This window comes from Choloepus didactylus, chromosome 7, assembly GCF_015220235.1.
Source record: "Choloepus didactylus isolate mChoDid1 chromosome 7, mChoDid1.pri, whole genome shotgun sequence".
Classification (NCBI taxonomy): Eukaryota; Metazoa; Chordata; class Mammalia; order Pilosa; family Megalonychidae; genus Choloepus; species Choloepus didactylus.
In genome coordinates, this window is record NC_051313.1 from 86,248,206 (window position 1) to 86,265,562 (window position 17,357).

General features: G+C 34.6%; 1 long non-coding RNA gene across 3 annotated transcripts in view; it reads right to left on the reverse strand.

The window, feature by feature from the left end:
- Window positions 1–338: 338 nt before the first annotated feature.
- LOC119539289 overlaps window positions 339–17,357 on the reverse strand; it is a 134,026-nt gene continuing 117,007 nt past the window's right edge. For 2 of the 3 annotated variants that reach the window (XR_005217827.1, XR_005217828.1), the window contains 2 exons: window positions 4,186–4,291; window positions 339–3,303 (listed from right to left, as the gene is read on the reverse strand). This is a non-coding gene — a long non-coding RNA (uncharacterized LOC119539289). The remainder of the gene's footprint in view (window positions 3,304–4,185; window positions 4,292–17,357) is intronic. The other variant, XR_005217829.1, reaches the window with a different exon arrangement.

Consider the following 17,357-nt stretch of genomic DNA (forward strand, 5'->3'; position numbering starts at 1 on the left):
ATTGAAATATATTCATATACCATACAATCATCCATGGTATACAATCAACTGTTCACAGTACGATCATATAGTTATGCATTCATCACCACAATCTATTTCTGAACATTTTCCTTACATCAGAAAGAATCAGAATAAGAATAAAAAAATAAAAGTAAAAAACACCCAAACCATCTCCCCCTTCCCACCCTATTTGTCATTTAGTTTTTATCACCATTTTTCTACTCATCATCCATATACTAGATAAAGGGAGTGTGATCTACAGGGTTTTCACAACCACACTGTCACCCCTTGTAATCTACATTACTATATAATCGTCTTCAGGATTTTTCTACTCATCATCCATATACTAGATAAAGGGAGTGTGATCTACAAGGTTTTCACAACCACACTGTCACCCCTTGTAATCTACATTACTATATAATCGTCTTCAGGAGTCTGAGTCTGTAGTTTTTAACATTTCTTGAACAATTACTGTTTCCAAATGAGATTTTTTCTGTTTGGTATTGTTATCCAAACAGTAGTAAACATTTTAAAAATGTTATTGTTTAAAACTACTTTTCCATACATAATCTCATTTAATCTTTACAAATAAATTAAATGAGGTCTTACTTAATTTAACATACCAGCAAGTAACAGAGTTGGGTCTCAAATGTAGAACTGTTCCACTTTTCTCCCTGGTATACGTAAATGGTTTTAAAAAAGTGGGCAATGCTGTGTCTGAAGCCTGAGTTGATCTGTAAAGATAACTGAGTCTTTTTTCTTAAAATGTTGGTATGTAAAAATGCTTTGAGAATCAAGAAAGCATGAATTTTAAATTTATATTTAGAGAAAAGCTCTATTACCTGGAGCCTGTTTATCCTGCAGTTTTCTGAAATGTTGAAAATATTCATTTGATACCAACTTGGATGAATTCACATTATTATATTGTTGGTGAAAGAAAAGTGAAACCATCAATAGGATTCAGTTATAATTGCAAGATGGATTAAAATCACAGACACATATACTAGTTCATTTTCACTTGACTTACTCATTCATTAAAATATTATTGTCCTGTATCACCCCCCAGACATGTTTCCTTTGAACAGGCACAAATGTTTGCATGTCATTCCATTTAAATATCCTTACTATCTTATTCAAGTTGTGTCTGCACATGCAAAATGAAACGTTGAGCAATTTTCTGACTAATTCAATTAATTGATGTATCCACCCTGGATAATTTGAACCAATGAAACCACTTTAATTTGGAAAAAGTTTATTTATCTTCATTACCTGAATAGTTGCCTTTAATAACCATTCAAATTTGCCTGCAGAGAAACCACATTCTGATTTAAGAACCAAAGTAATAAGATTTTTGAATCACCTTCAAAAGGAATTAGAAGAAAGCAGCCTAAAATTACAAACATCTTTCATTTTCCATTCTTTTCCAATGAATTTTTTATTTTATATATACTTTAAAAATTCATTTCCCATCCGGAATGAAAGCCTGGTAGCAAGTTTTAGTCCAGAGAGAATTTTACTCTAAAAATGTAATTTTTAAAACAAAATATCCTTGTTTATATTTGTCTGTCTAATGATTGATCAATATACCTCAATCCTAATATAAGCCACCAAAGGATATTTTATGATACTGTATAATCCTATGGAGTGAACTTTTTCTCCACCTTTGAATATTTTGTTGTTACAGATGTAGAGTATTTTAAAGGACAGAAACCATTGGTAAGATTCAGTTATAATTGCTAAAGAAGCACAATCAACACTGCTGTTAGCATACCATGTTTATAGGAACTAGAAAAATTGAGATTTTTGCTTAAAATTTTATACTTTCAGACCTCACATTACTGTACTGTAACTCATTCCATTTCCTTCTGTATTGGTAAAAATAAACATGTTTTAAATGTACAATAAATCTCCATACTTACAAATTGCAGGGGAGAAAAGTGGCCTTCCTGGCAGTGACCTTGAAATGTAAGCCAATGAAATCAATAACCAATGAGGGTTTATATGCATCGTAGAAAACATCATACAGATATTTAATATACAACACCCAGACCTCATTTTCTCTGTGACACTAATTACCAGTATTTAACATTATTCCTAGGTTCTTTGTGGTCATAAGTCTTCCATGGCATATTATTGAAACAACCAAATCACATTACTGATATATACCTCACCCATTGTTTACATGCCTTTTGGGGAGACAGAGTCATTATCCTTACACAATAACAGATATATTGTATCCAGATGTAGAACAAAATGACATCCTCTTAAGACTGAGAATATAGTGAATATAGTATCTTCACAGAGATGATTTCCTTTGAATTTCAGGTAATTAAAATGAGATTATATTAATTTGTGAAAGTCAGTTCTCTACATATTTTCTGAGATACCCAACTTCCTAACTAAATATGTGCTTGTTCATTCTGTATCTCTTACTGAGGCATCTATTCCTCTTTTTTTTTTTTTCATACATGCCAGATGGGCTCATTGATTCTTCGGCATTCATTTAAAAAAAAAAAAAAAAATTAAACTATGTGGGCAGGTTGTTATAGTGTTGGCAGGATATGGTAGGACATGTAGTTGAAAATGGATTTTAAATGGGACAAATCCTGTCTCCTGTTTGCAAATGAAAATATTTCAATGCAAACTTTAAGTTTTATGTAACATGCATTGACACAGACTTTTGAGTGTAGAATTAAAATGACAGAACGTTTCTCAGATTAAGTAAGGCTAATTTTTAAAATATAAACTTTCTAGTGGGTTCTTACTTACTTCAGTTTTTCTGGATGACTAGAGATAATCCAAATTACAGATTAACTGAACTGTTAATATAGGGTGCATAATGGTTTTGTGTCATTGTGATTTTTTTTTATCTTTGATATTATGAACCCCTGAATGAAGGACAAAAACCACAGAAGTACATGGCATGTGGCCACTGACATAGCAATTGTATTCTATTCCATTGTAATCTGAAAGAGAATCAAAAACAGTATGCATTCAAGTAGGATAGACAAGAATATTCATTAATGGTTTTATGGCAGATCTACGTAAACTTTCCCTCCCTGTCTTAACATACCCTGAAGAGATGTGGACTGCCTGAACATCCCATAGAATATCATTCGGCTCCATTGCATTGATGATGCCATGTTGGTTGGACAGGATGAGCAAAAAGATTCCAGTGTACTAGAGGCCTAAACATAGGTTCCAGAGGGAGGAATACAAAACCTTCAACGATTCATGAATCAGCTGCTGTGATATGCTTTAGGGGCCAATTTTCAAGTGTGGATTGTTGCTGACAGGGCAAAGCTGAAATGAGACACACAAAGTTAAGATTTAAGGGAGCAGGGGAACCACTGCATCTCATGCTAAGTGGGTGCTGATGCACCTGTGCTCCAGTTATTTATTCATTTGTTACACAAAGCAAGACTATGCTACATGATCAAAAGCATTCAGGGTCTCTCAGATATTAATCTTTACATCCTGCTGCGGACAAGAAGGAACAATCTGTGGTCAGTGGTTAACGCTGCTGTCATAGTCACAAGACACACATCTTTACAGGGCATGCCTACATGGCGTTCCATGCAGGCTTGTGACCCAGCATTCCAGGCCACTGCCCCGGACATGGTCTAAGTGACATGAAAAGCTTGGTTCCCCACAGTGGATCAGGATCTCTCTGCAAAAGTAAAAGACAAATTTCTGTATCTTATGCTTCGTATCACAAAGAAGGAAGCAGAGAACCTTGTAGGGCAATTTGGGTTCTGGGAGAAACACCTTCCTCACCTAGGAATATTGTTCCACTCTATATACTGGGAAGCACAGAAATCTGTGAGCACTGAGTGAGGCCTGGAGCAAGGAAGGGCTCTGCAGCAGGTAGAGGCTATAATACAAGCAGCTCTGTCACTTGTGCCACATGAACTGGTTGACTCTAAGGCATGGGAAGGGTCAGTGCAGGAAAAAATATAGTATGCATATTATGACGAGCCTCACAGATGTTGTACCAACACTCCTCCCAAACGTACACCCAGGGACATATAGGGCATCCCATGTGACTAGCTGAAGTAGATGGAAAGACACTTGAGTTTTGATATGGTTTCTGTATAAACCAAAAACGGATGGCAGTTGCATTATGACAATATTTGGGTGTGGCCTTGAAAAGACAGTGAGATGGAAAAACCTTTGAAGTCAGACCTATGACTGGGGCAGAGGTCATCAACTTTGTGTGAAAGAAGATGTAGCCTAAGAATATGTTTTGATTCCTGGGCAGTGGCTCATAGCCTGGTCATCTGGTCAGGGCCTGGAAGAAAAAAGGGTAAAAGATCAGAGAAGAGAAGTCTGGGGACGAGGCATATGAATGAATATACAATAATGGGCACAAAGTACAAATATTTTTTGTGTCATGTTAACACCCACAATAAAGCATCTACCCTAGAGAAGGCACTAAATGACCAAGAAGAATGTTGATGTTAGTCAGCATTCACCATTGACCACTTCAGAACTGGTATGATGGGTGTATAAGCAGAGTGGCCATAGCAGAAGAGATGAAACCTAGTATGAGCCCAACAGCATGGACTCCTACTTACCAAGGTTGATCCATCTTTTCAGCAACAGAGACCAATACTGAGCCCTCAGTATTGCACAATCCTCAAGGAGATAAACCAGTCACATAATGGCAAGTTGTATATTTTGGACCCCTTCTATCATGGAATAGCTAGCAGTTTGCCATCCTCAGGATAAGTACCTACTCCAGGTACATATTTGCCTTTCCTTCTTGCAGAGCTTCAGCTAGCACTGCTATCCATGGTATAGGATGCTGCACAGCATTGCATCTGACCAGGAGACAAACTTTGCAATGAAGGAGGTGCAGGAGAGAGACAACAACCACGGGATCAACTGGCTGTATCATATACCTCACCATAAGGAGAAGTTGGCTCCCTAAATTGCCTTTTAGGAAGGCATTTTAAAGAGCCTTTTAAAAGCACAGCTGAAGTACCAATGGCCCCACTTATCATCACTCCCAGACACTCACTGGGCAATTTTTTGCTCCTGTCCATGAAACACTGGGCTTTACGTGATTGGAAGCGCTGGTCCCTAAAGTTACCCCTTTGCCAGGGGAGCAAGAAAAGGTCCTTCTGAACTGTAAGTTACCATGCTTTCAAGGGACTTTGGATGCCTTGTTCTCAGGGATGAGCAAGTGAGAAGAGGAATCACCTTCTGGCAGGAGTAATTGACCAGATTATCAGGAGGAGGTTTGACTGCGTTTCATGATAGGGGAATGGTTAAATATACTTGGAACCCTGGCAATCCATTTGGGTATCCCCTGCTACTCTCTCTCTCAATTTTAACCATGAACAGATACACGCAGCAATCCTGACCTAAGAAGGATGTGATTAACAAGAGGTAAGAACCCTCAGAAATGAAAGTTTGAGTCATACTATCAAGCAAGCCTTTAAGAACTTCTGAGATGACAGCTGAGGGTGATGGGGATTTAGAAAGGATTGCGGAGGAAGTAGAGAATAAGTACCAGTTGCTGGCCTAAGATCAACTGCAACAATGGGGCTATAGTTCATCGTATAGTCATCTGTCTTAGTTTCCTCTCAGGAAGAGAGGTTCTTGGGAATCATGGATTAGATGTCCCCTGAACCTCTGTGAGTCAAAGAGTGGACTGAAGTGTCAATGGAAATGCACCATAAATAAATGGCTAAATTATTCATAGGCATTTTAAAATAACACTCAATTATATATGAAACTATTACAGTGCACTTTTTGGCTTTCATTGCTTTGTGGTGAGTGTTTTTTTTTAATGATGGATTTGCATGGAGGCCTTTTGGCAACATTTTCAGCACATCAGGAATAGGGGAAATGGATATACGGTCTGGAAAACTGGGACACTGAGATCATTAAAAAGCCATATGATATTAGTTCACTTACAGTTGAATTGAATTAGTTACTTGGGGAAAACATATTCCATTATAGAATCTTACTAAAATAACTGCTATTTAGCTGATATTTTACAATGCTAAAATCAATTTATAATATATATACAACTACTGTTATAAAAATTCTCCATTAATATCACCAGAATGCTTTTTTGAATTATTACATGAGTTCCACTATTTATACAAAGAGAGTTATTTGAAAATAGAGAGAAAAAGAGAGAAAAACACATCCATAAATGAAAGAATATTAATGTAGGTTATAAATGGTGTTTGGTCTATATGATTAACAATAGAGAAAGGTTAATCTTATTTTAAACTTTTGGTTTATCACAGCAGTTTGAGGCAATATTATTTAACTTATGACGACATTCTGATTTACATAATAGTAATCTGTATTAGGATGAAGTTGTTTGAAATGAACAAGAATCAAAATTATTAACATTTCTATTATACTAGTAATTTATATAGAAAATAGTCAAATGTCAGCTATTGGTAGGAATAAGTGGCTATGATGGACATTAAATTCAATTTGATTATGGAGACCACAGTCAAAATAATGAGCCTAAAAGTAATGAAAGGAATAAACAGATCAAGAACAGATACAGCATTTTAAAAAAATGCTTTCACCTGTTGTATTTCTTCTAGTAACATTTGGATCATTTGTGTAATCACTTGTGCATTTAATTAATGGCTCTTCCCAAAGAGACTACTTGTCAGAGACAAATACACATATATTGCAAATAAATTCTTAAGACAAACATGACATGGATATTTTAATGGTCTTTTTATAAACACCTTTGCTGTGTGATGATGCATGAAGCTAGGGCTGAAGTGTTTTAGTTGCCTGAGGTGGGTATTAAAAGGGCATAAAATAATATCTAGTAATTATGTAATGTTCTTCTGACAGAATTAACTGTCAACACTATATGATCTGTCCTCTTAAAACAACTAAAACAATTAAGCATTGTACATTTGTATAATAATAGGTATAGTATTTTCTTCTCCTTACGAATACATGGTTAAGAAAGAGGATATGAAATTAATTTTACTTAAACAAATTGAACTTTCCTTCCACGTGACAATTAATATTACCTTTTATCAAGCTTTTAATTACAGTTAGAGATTCTCGATCATTTTTTGTTTGTATGCTTTGAAAAACATCCTTAGAACTGTGAAGCTAATCCCAGTTTTGCAATGAAATTGTATCTTTGAAGAGCATGGCCTCAAGACAATTTAAACACTGACAGACCACATGTACTTAGGTAACATTATGATCTAATTGTTTTTAAGATTTGAAATGAATGATTTAATAGTATACTAATTCCTCACAATTATACCCCGAATTGCATAAACCATGAAGCATTTTGAGTTCATTAGCAAAAGAGGCATTAATAATGGTAGCTCCATATTTCACAGAGCTTATCAGTTACCTCTTTTATAACAAAATGATGCTCACATAGTCTGTACAAAATAACTACATAAATAGGTAAGTAGATTAAATTCAAAATATTAAGTTTAAATTATCAATATTTTGTGGCTCTCTGAATGAATTGATTGGATTCTATTTTTATTGAATTAGTTTTAGGGATTGCTGTCGTTGCATGGATTCTCAGACAGGGTGTTAATAAAGTGATAACCTGTAAGCAAGTAATGGTCCTAAAGAAGGAATATGATGTCCTGCCTCTGCTATTCTCCTATTTGTTATTATGCTCATGAGATTTATGTATGAAATGGCTTGGATCTTAGATGCCATAGCCTACCGTTACAGGGAGCATTAGCCAAAATTAGAGGAACACAGAGGAAAGAACTTTAATTGAAATGGGGAATTAAATTCAATTTGTGCAAACTGAGGAGGCTTTTCTTGCACCCAGTGACTATATTTGCTTAGGCTGCATGTTTTGTAACCCCTTCAAATGATTCTTTATCTGCCTTCACCCTCTTCTTTTACTGATAGGAGGCAGTGAGGTCTAGATCATTAATTCTGCAGGGAATAATTCTAATTGCCCTCCCAAGCAGAACTCCTTCCTCTCTTAGTGGTCCTTGAGGCAATGAAAACTGGCACAGAGCAGAATTTAAACACGGCAACACTTAGAGAGGATGAGCAGGTGATTTAATTCCAAAGGACTTGATCACATCTTCTTTTCAGACTTAACTGCTGTGCTCTTAAGACATTTTGAACTTCTATATTAGAATATGAAAATAGAGCATTTAAGTTGCTTGTGGCTTTAAACTGAAACCAAGGTGGTAAAGCTACCTGGATAATCCCCCAAAATATGGGTGGTAACAGAACCTTGGAAGGAAAAGTGTGTTTAATTTCAAATCCAGCCATGTGGTGCTTGTCTGTGCTGTGAAGGAGGTGTAGCTTGAAAAGTGATTCTCTTTTCCTAACACACGGTCCTCAGAGGCACTTTGCAGGGGACTTATTTGCTATTTAATTTCACATTTAAATAGTTACTGATTTAGCTCATAGGGAAATATAAATCTCAAACCACCTCTGTTCCTGCAATATGCTTTTTATCTCAGCAGGATGTCTAAGAAAGGAGATAAATGATTGATTTGGGGATGGCAGGGTAGAAATACCAACTTTTAAAGTAAAAAGAATAACAAAAATAAAAGCAATTTTGCAATGCTATGTTATTTCCAATCAAACAGCATGAGGTGAATTGAAAGTATATTCTTCCTTTTCATTTTTTGTACTCTTTATTAATTCATTGTCTACATAATGTTTACAAGATTGTTATAGCTCTTTTGTTTTCTTTCCTTTCTTCTTGGTGACAGTAAATTAGCATCTGAGAAATTAATTGCCTTACCACTTTGTGTTAGCTGCTCTTTTGTCTTGTATTGGCCCTTCTGTCCAAGATTGTTCTACTTACATCACTGAGCAGAGAGCAGCTTGCATCTTTTCAGTGTTTGCTTCCTGACAGCACTTGTCTTCAATGATAGAAAGACAGAGCTTTCAGAGTCTCTATTAAATAGACTTACTCAATTTGTTTCTGCTTTTCCATTACACAGACAAACTTCAAAGAAAATATATACACTGGAAAGCATATTGGTATAACTCCCAAGCATGTTACCCTAAATGATTTGCTTTAGGATTTTGAGTGCAGGTTGCATGGGGAAGGGAACATATCCTGAGGTCCAGCTTGTTGACGTGATAAATAAAAGTGTTGCTTTAATGAATCAGTTTAAAATACACTGACTTACTTCCAGCAGTAGTGGTCTGTTATTATGGGAATGGATGCAAATTGGAAAATTAGGGCAGGAGGTAGAGCTTTAAGCCATGGGACATAAACTAAACATGACTAAAATTCAGCCATACATAAGAGGAGAGAATAATTCTCCAAGGCCCCCTGAGTTTTAATTCTTGCCATAAACCTTCTCTGAGAGGCAAGAAAGGAGGAAAAACAAAATAAGGGCATAAGCTTCTTTGGTAGGTAAGACCGCTTGGCTGACGAATAATCAAATTTCCACCAAGAGACCAAAAATGCCATGTTTACTTTGCTTTTGTTTTTCCTAGAGTTTAAAATATAGCTTAAAAAGTCTGAAAGAAGAATCCAAAATTTGGTACAAGTCCTCAATAATTTTACAATCTACTATTATTTTACTGTAGTTTTTTTTTTGTCAAAGTAAAAACAAAATTGCTCTTAATGTTTTGAAAAGTAAATCTTTTACAAGTAACATTTGAATTGTACTAGTTTATGAAATACAGATCTGTCAATCAACTTGCTTGGATTCATTATTTGTGAAATTATCATATCTTCTTTACAAGTCTTAGAGAAAGCAACTGATAAACTAAGTATGTCTTACAAGGATCAGCTATTTTACATGCTACAACCTGACTGGGGTCACAGCTGTGAAGCTCCTGGGCAATGTAAGTAATATGTAAGTAACTACATACTCTCAAACAAGCCATAACTGGAAACATTTTTCATAGACGGTAAAACTAATCTACTGTATTGCTTGATGAACAATAAGAAACATGTGATTGTTCAAATATGCTTCTTGGAATTTTTTAACATACTGACAAGACAAAAGTTTTAAAAAATTATCTCATCTGACAATTATCTTTAGCTCCAGAGGGTGGAAGAAATATAACATTTTATCCCCTCTCTACTTGCAAGATAGAGTATGTACCCTTTAAAGAGGCTGAGAAAGCTGCTTGGTGAAGTGGAGGTGGGTGGGGGGAGTATCAGCTATGGTTAAACTAGCTGGATTGTTTCTGGTTTACAGCAGAGAGTGGTTTAATCTGGCTTCCTCAGGACTCTGTAATGGTTATTTCTTGAGAGAAAATATATGTAAGCTAAGAAGGAAGCTCTATCTCTGAACTTAGACTTAAGAAAGATGATTCATGGGCTCCTATTCTCAAATGGGAGATTGGTTCAGGATTATATTCATCCATGTTGCAGAGAACAATAAGGATATTACATCTGGAGAATGTTTTTCAAAGATTTATCAAATAGGGATCTATTTGGAGCTAATGGGATTATGATGAAGACCAGTGAGATAGTGTACTTTTAGATTTCTAAGGAAGGAGCATGTTAAAGCTAGTGAAAATACCATCATTGTTAAGTCATAGAATCCCATAAAGTTAAAATATCATTTCTCAAAAGCACTTCTTGCAAACTATGAAACTGTAAGCGCAGCCATTTCTCTGCTATCTTTTATATATCCAAGAAAACTGCTGTCAGCTAACTACTATTTAATAAAAGTAAATTAAGCTCTTCCTTTTGCAGAAAACATCTTTCATCTACTGAGTGCCAAGAAAGAATATTAATACTGACTCAAGATTCAGATATGAATCCTGACCTCAAAAATATTGAATGTGATTAACTTGTATGTGCATTGGCCCAATGGATTATGAATTCTTACTTTTTCTTCATGATGACATTTTAAATCAAAGCAGTTTGAGCTTTCTCTAGTAATATTGAAGCCCTATATTTTCAAATGCTTTCTGGTACAGCCCATAAAGGATAGAGAACTAGACTGTTTTTCCTCAATAATTCTGCACAATGGCATTTCATCTATGGTTAGTATACATCTTCCCGAAATATTTTTAGTAGAATCAAAAAGGCAGAAATATGGTAAATGCTTGTCTTGTCTTAACAACAATATCAGTGAAATAGGATAAAGTGATCACATTCATAGATAATGGCATATACTTGCTTCCTTTCAGAAAGAAGTCTCTGTTCATAACAGAATGATGATTTCAGATTACATAGGAGCCCAGTGAAATAAAAATCAAAGAATTATGTTTCTAAATGCCTTTTAAAAAAATTAGGTCATTTCCAATTCCAGATTAAAAAATACTACGAACTAATTATTTTTTTCTTTGACACTGATGAAGATTTAATTATGTACCTCAACTTAGACATATTCTTAATCTGAATCCACATTCCAGTGAGTGTGTCCCCATTGTAAATAGGATCTCATAAAGATGTTATTTTAGTTACGGTGTGGTGCAGCTGAATGAGGGTGACTTAATCCAGTTTGCTGGAGCCTTTTACAGGCATAAGAAATTCAGGCACAGTCACAGAAAGCCAGAGGGAGAGGCCAGAAGCTGGAAGTCAAAAAAGCCCACCAGATGAGAAAGGAAAGAACATTGCCAGGGAACCAACCAGGAAAAGAAAGGAGAGGACATCACCATGTGACACCAGGCAGGGATACAAGCCAAGGAACCATAATGATAGCCAGGAGCTAGCACCAGAAAGTTATATACTTTGGGGAGAAAGCACTGCCTTGCTGACTCCTAGATTTGGACTCCTCCTAACCTCAAAACTGTTAACCAATAAACTCCTGTTGTGTAAGCCAACTCATTGTATGGTATTTGTCACAGTAGCCTGATGAACTAAGACAGCCACCTCCCCTAAATTTCTCCCTGGTCATACACATATTCTGTATAGTTCATATAGTTTATTGACAAATGATCCAGCAATCAAATATATATACACTCACATACACACACATATATACATATACATACATATATATATTCCCTGTTAGTTCTTTTATAAGTTATTGTTTTCTCCCAAGCTCAATCATTTTACATTCTTCCCTTTCTCTTTAGTTTTCCACACTTTTTTTCTCATTTCTCTTCTCTGTTGTCTTGTTCTCTTTTTCTGCTTATATTGATGGTTGAGAACTTCAAATGAGTTGCATTACCATGGATCAGTTTAAGGGTCTTTCATGTTTAGAGACATCCCAGCATGACATTTAGTTACTCGATTCCCTCTGATGCTGTATTAAATAAAAACCTGAGAGAATGACCAATTAAAAAAGTCAATAAATGTGTACATTGTAAGATAGTCAAATACATCCTGTCACTTTTACTTTTACTCCATTGTATTTTGATATAAACGGAGAGTATATATTGTATTGTGTGTTTTTTTTCCACCCCCCTATTGAAATGCTGCCTTGTTTATTGTGGTACTATCAACTACAAGAAAGAATGGATTTTTGAATTTGAATATATTTTCTGTGGTTATTTATATTATTTTAAATAATGTTGTGGAAATGATTCTACCTGAACAAACTGACCAAATGCTTGTTTCAAGAGATGCTATTGCTCCAGAGGGGACAGTCTGCTTCTTTCACTTCTTTCTTTGTGTAGAATTGTTGGATGATTTTTTTGGATTTACGTAGTTAATTTTTCCCTACAAAGTGTCAGCAGCTCTCTTTAGGGGTTCAGACTATTTATACATTATAATAAGTTTTCGGTGATAAGCAGTAAAATTCCGTTCTTATACAGTATTTTTTATTATTGTATCTACCTTGTACACACATGAGAACCCTAATTGTTTTCTTTCTTGTATTTTTCAGGAGGCTACACCAGATCAGATGACCCACAAAGTACTCACTATTGTTTATAATTAAGCATTAAGGAGAGAGAGAAAAATTACAAGAGCCCAAAACTGGATAGAAGTAAGGTGAGAACGTTATCACTATGTTGTTGGGTTTTAGTTTCACCATTTATAGGTTACTCTTTCTTGTGTTCAACGTAGGATGCCCTGCTGTCCCCACGTTCCTCATTCAGTGATCTCCCTCCAGTGACGTAGCAAACATTCATTGAATAACTTTTATATGACAGATCCATGCAGGACAAAGAAAATTCAGGAACTACTTGTGAGGAGCATACAATACAAACGTGTACATAAGAAGCGCAGCTAAGAGGTGTGATAGGTACAAGTACTTAGAGGGACAATAAAGAGCCTTATGGGTATCTGATTGAGACATTCAGGACACAAGATGCTGTAGAGTGGATCAGTGTTTAGTTTCAGAGGTGTCTGAGATGTTCATTGAGCATCAGCACAGAGAGCTATTCATTCGTTAAACTGACCAGATCTATTTCTTTCACAGATACTATAATGTTCCATATGCCTTAGATTTAATCTTAATCAAGAGGCTATAGGACAACAAAATTTAAGCACTTGATATATCATAAAATCATTAAATTAATGTAGAAAAGAATTAGAAGTATTCTAATCCAATTTGAATTTATTAAGCAATGTTGCATAAAATTCAGTATAAAATGTATAAAATTTCTTAGATATTGAACAATAACAAACTCAATGGTAAAGTGATATTTTTAAGAAATTAAATGCATTCTGGTCTATGGGACATTTTATTATATAAAATCATGGGAGAAGGATTTTAAAATAGATTTATCTGGTAGGTAAAACAGGTATAACCTATTAAAAAGGGAAAACTCATTAAGTAGGGAAATTCAAGAAATAAATATCTTTATATCTTTCCCAGAAGGAATATTGAGAGACCCAAGTGGAAGGCTAAAATAGAATGTACAGCAAAATTAACTAGAATGGTTGAGAAAGAAAAAGTATAGAAAATTAGGTGACTTAATAACAATAATTAGTTTTAAAGTTATATTCCATATGTACAAGTTTTCAATTTATTTTGTCTAATTTTCTTCTGCTTATTACCATAACCCTGCTATGGATTAGCGTCACATTTCTTGTTTGGAAGGCAATGACACATGGAACTGGGACTACTTTATCTCAGTTATTGAATCATAGCAATACCATGTCTTTTTAGCAGGAGACCAATAAACGGATGATTGCATATGAAAATACTATGCCAAGAAAGATGGACCTAAAAGGAGTAGATCTGCAGTCTTAAAAGTACTGTTTTATAAACATAAGGAACTGAACACATCCAACCCATCAATAATTTTTCTTGGCACCACGTTTAAACTATATCCAGGATTTGAACGTCACTCCAGTGTAGCTACTCGGGAGCCAGGTGCCACCTTTTCGTGGATTCTTGAAGTCTGCTTCCACTCATACACCATATATATCTTACACCATATAGTCTATAGTCACTCAGAGTCAAAGTGACCTTTCAAACATAAGGCCATGTATAACAAGTGACCTCCTATCTAAGAGTAGAAGCCAAAGTCGTCAAAACGAACCCCTTGTAACCGCTGTAGCCTCATCCCTTTCACTTTGCTCGCTCCGCTCTGGGCAGAATTGCAACTTTCTGTTCCTGCAACATACAAGGCAAGCTCCTCCTGCAGAGCCTTTGAAACGTGCTGCTTCCTTTTCCTGCGATGCTCTATTTCAGGTTATCTATTACGTGCTTGTTTACCTTCTTCATATCTTTGCTAAAATGTTAGATTCTGGCTGTTACTGAAGTTTAATATTTTATTTTGTATTTAACATTCTGTTATTTTTATTAAACTGTAATAAAAGCCAATTTTAGCAAAGTTAACTAGATCTTCTCACTAAATTTTCCTGATCAGAGTTCCTACATATAGAATATGCAAATAAGTGAAATTTAGAATGTGGTCACACAAATACATGTAAAATTTCAGTTCAATAATTTGTCCTAAACATATTAATTTTAAAACTAAGAGCCATTATTTTAAAAATGTGTAATTACTATTTGATATCAGCATAAATTGTATATACATTGAGAAATATTTTAATTATTGAATGAGTGTTTACCTTTTAATACACTTATTTATGAATATTTCAAAGTTCAAAGACTGAAAACTTTATAGAAACTAGCTTTAAAAACCAAGGTGTACAGTTCAATACAGTTATTAATGAAAACACTGGACAATTCAACTTCAATTCAAAACTATTTTTATCTTAAAGGTTTGTATTATGCATTTTAATGTAGTTTTTTCATATGTACTATGCCCTTAATTTGGGGCACAGGGGTAGTATGTTATACAAAATTATTTAGTGGTCATTAACATCCCCAAAATATTTAGCTTGAACCTTAATAAATTCTTTGGCTACCCCGTTAAGAATTTCTCCTAAAGATTTTATTTCTTTTGCCATAATAACTATAAACAACATGGAAAACACATTTTACCAAATATTATGGTTAATTCTGTCTCTGAAAATGGTCCTACTAACTTGTAGACTAGTTTACCTCTAATAAGATGCTGTTAAAAAGTATCTACAGAATGACATTTTCTACTATACATTTTTTGAGGAGTTCTCAGATCTCATTTTAACATGGATTTATGTTCAATGAAAAGAGAAAATATGTCTTCTATGTGTCTCCACAAATAATCTGAAACCCTTCAGTATTCTTCCAATGTCAAAACGTCTTGGTGATTTTCTCTGAAGGCTGGATTCAATTCACTATCATGATAAGCAAATGCATTTATAATTCTAGTCATATTTCTTGACACAGTTATTCAGTAGTTATAGTAAATACTTTTTTTGTTTATTCCAAGAAAAGTCATTAATAATTCAAACATTTTCTAAACTTTTGAATTTTAATCTCCACACTTCTTGCGCTTGCTGTTTTATTGTCTTAATGCACATTTGTTCTAAAGAGCCTGCTAAAATTGAATAGGTCAAATTGTTCGAGCATATTCTTATCAGTTTTTTTTCTCTGTAATTTCAGTGTCTTTGCATTCATAGTGTGCAAACAATATTTGAATTTATTTTATTAAAGAATTCAACTCAATTTAAATTTTTTGTAAGGATTGGTGAACCCAGCCCTCTTTTTCATTTGTCAAATGACTTGCAATTTTTCATAGTGTTTTGGTTCACTACAGCCCCAGTAACCTGCTGTTCTGACAAGTGGAACTTGGAAAAAATACACATAGGAATAACACTTTTTATTCTTTATTTATTATATGTGAAGAAATATAGGTATTTATGTCATTTTAGTAATCCATAAAACTTTGAGTAAAATTGTAAATGAATTTTATAGCATAACTAGATACATATGTCTGTGTAAACAATTGAAACCTGTAGAAACCTATATTCCAACATATCACTCCATCTTTTTGGCCTGTTAAAGCTCATTGATATCCTAGAACAATGAGGTCAATAGACATAAAACTCAAGTAGACAAGTAAAAAAATGCCTATGTTCTTTAATAGTTGCTTTGTAAAATTTGCACCAAATACTCATAACTAAAATAATATATGGTACTTTTGGAAGTATTTGGATTGTTTTTCACGTTATTTGTTAGCCAAATTACTAAATATGTTGGAGTTCAGAGAGTAATATTCATAATAACCAAATAACTCAAACAGCCACAGATAAATGAATTCCTTAACGTTCTATTAAAAGCTTTCATGAGCATCTACTGTGGTCTCATCCACAACTAAACACAGTGAACACAAAAAGTGTGAAAAGACATGTCTTTCATTCAATGAACTTTGGATCATTCAGAAAGAACACCCGTGATATTGGTGCATATATATTCTGACTTGAGTGAGCATAGCTGTCAGCTTGTAAACGTGTACATTCAACAGTTGCTCACTGCATCAAAAAAACAAATTGCTTCAAAACTTGTTCCTAACTGTAAATCCAACAATTAAAAAAATGAAGTCATTGCTACACTGGTAATTGATGTGGGCCTCCCTTTTTTTCATTTTTCAAATATGGTTACATCAGGTTAATTGATCATAATAATGAATGACTGAGATGTTTGGTCATGTGGGAAGGATGTTGGTGTGTATTACTCTGTCTTCTGAGTTAGTAATATTGTATATTACATATCAGTGCCCCAAATCAGGGCATCCCCAGCTATGAAGCAGGAAATGAACATAGATTTCTTCTTCACATTCATTTTCACCTCCCTCCAACGTCTGAGCCCTAAATCTACGTATTCACTTCCCCTTTCATTCCTCCCAATATATATATAAACACATGCTCACACATTGTTCAGGGGTAATAACAGGAATAGCAAACACTTTCATAACACTTATTATATGCTGGACCCACACTAAGAACATTACATGAATTAACTCCTTCAATCTACGTACTAACTTAAGAGGTATTATTATTTTCTCCATTTTACAGATAAGGAAAACAAAGCACCTAAAGTCACACATCTAGCAGGAGAAAAAAAACCACTTGAACCCTAGCCAGTCTTAATCACTGAACTAGTGCATCACTCTGGGATCTGGTTGAAATGTACATGCTAACTGCATAGGTC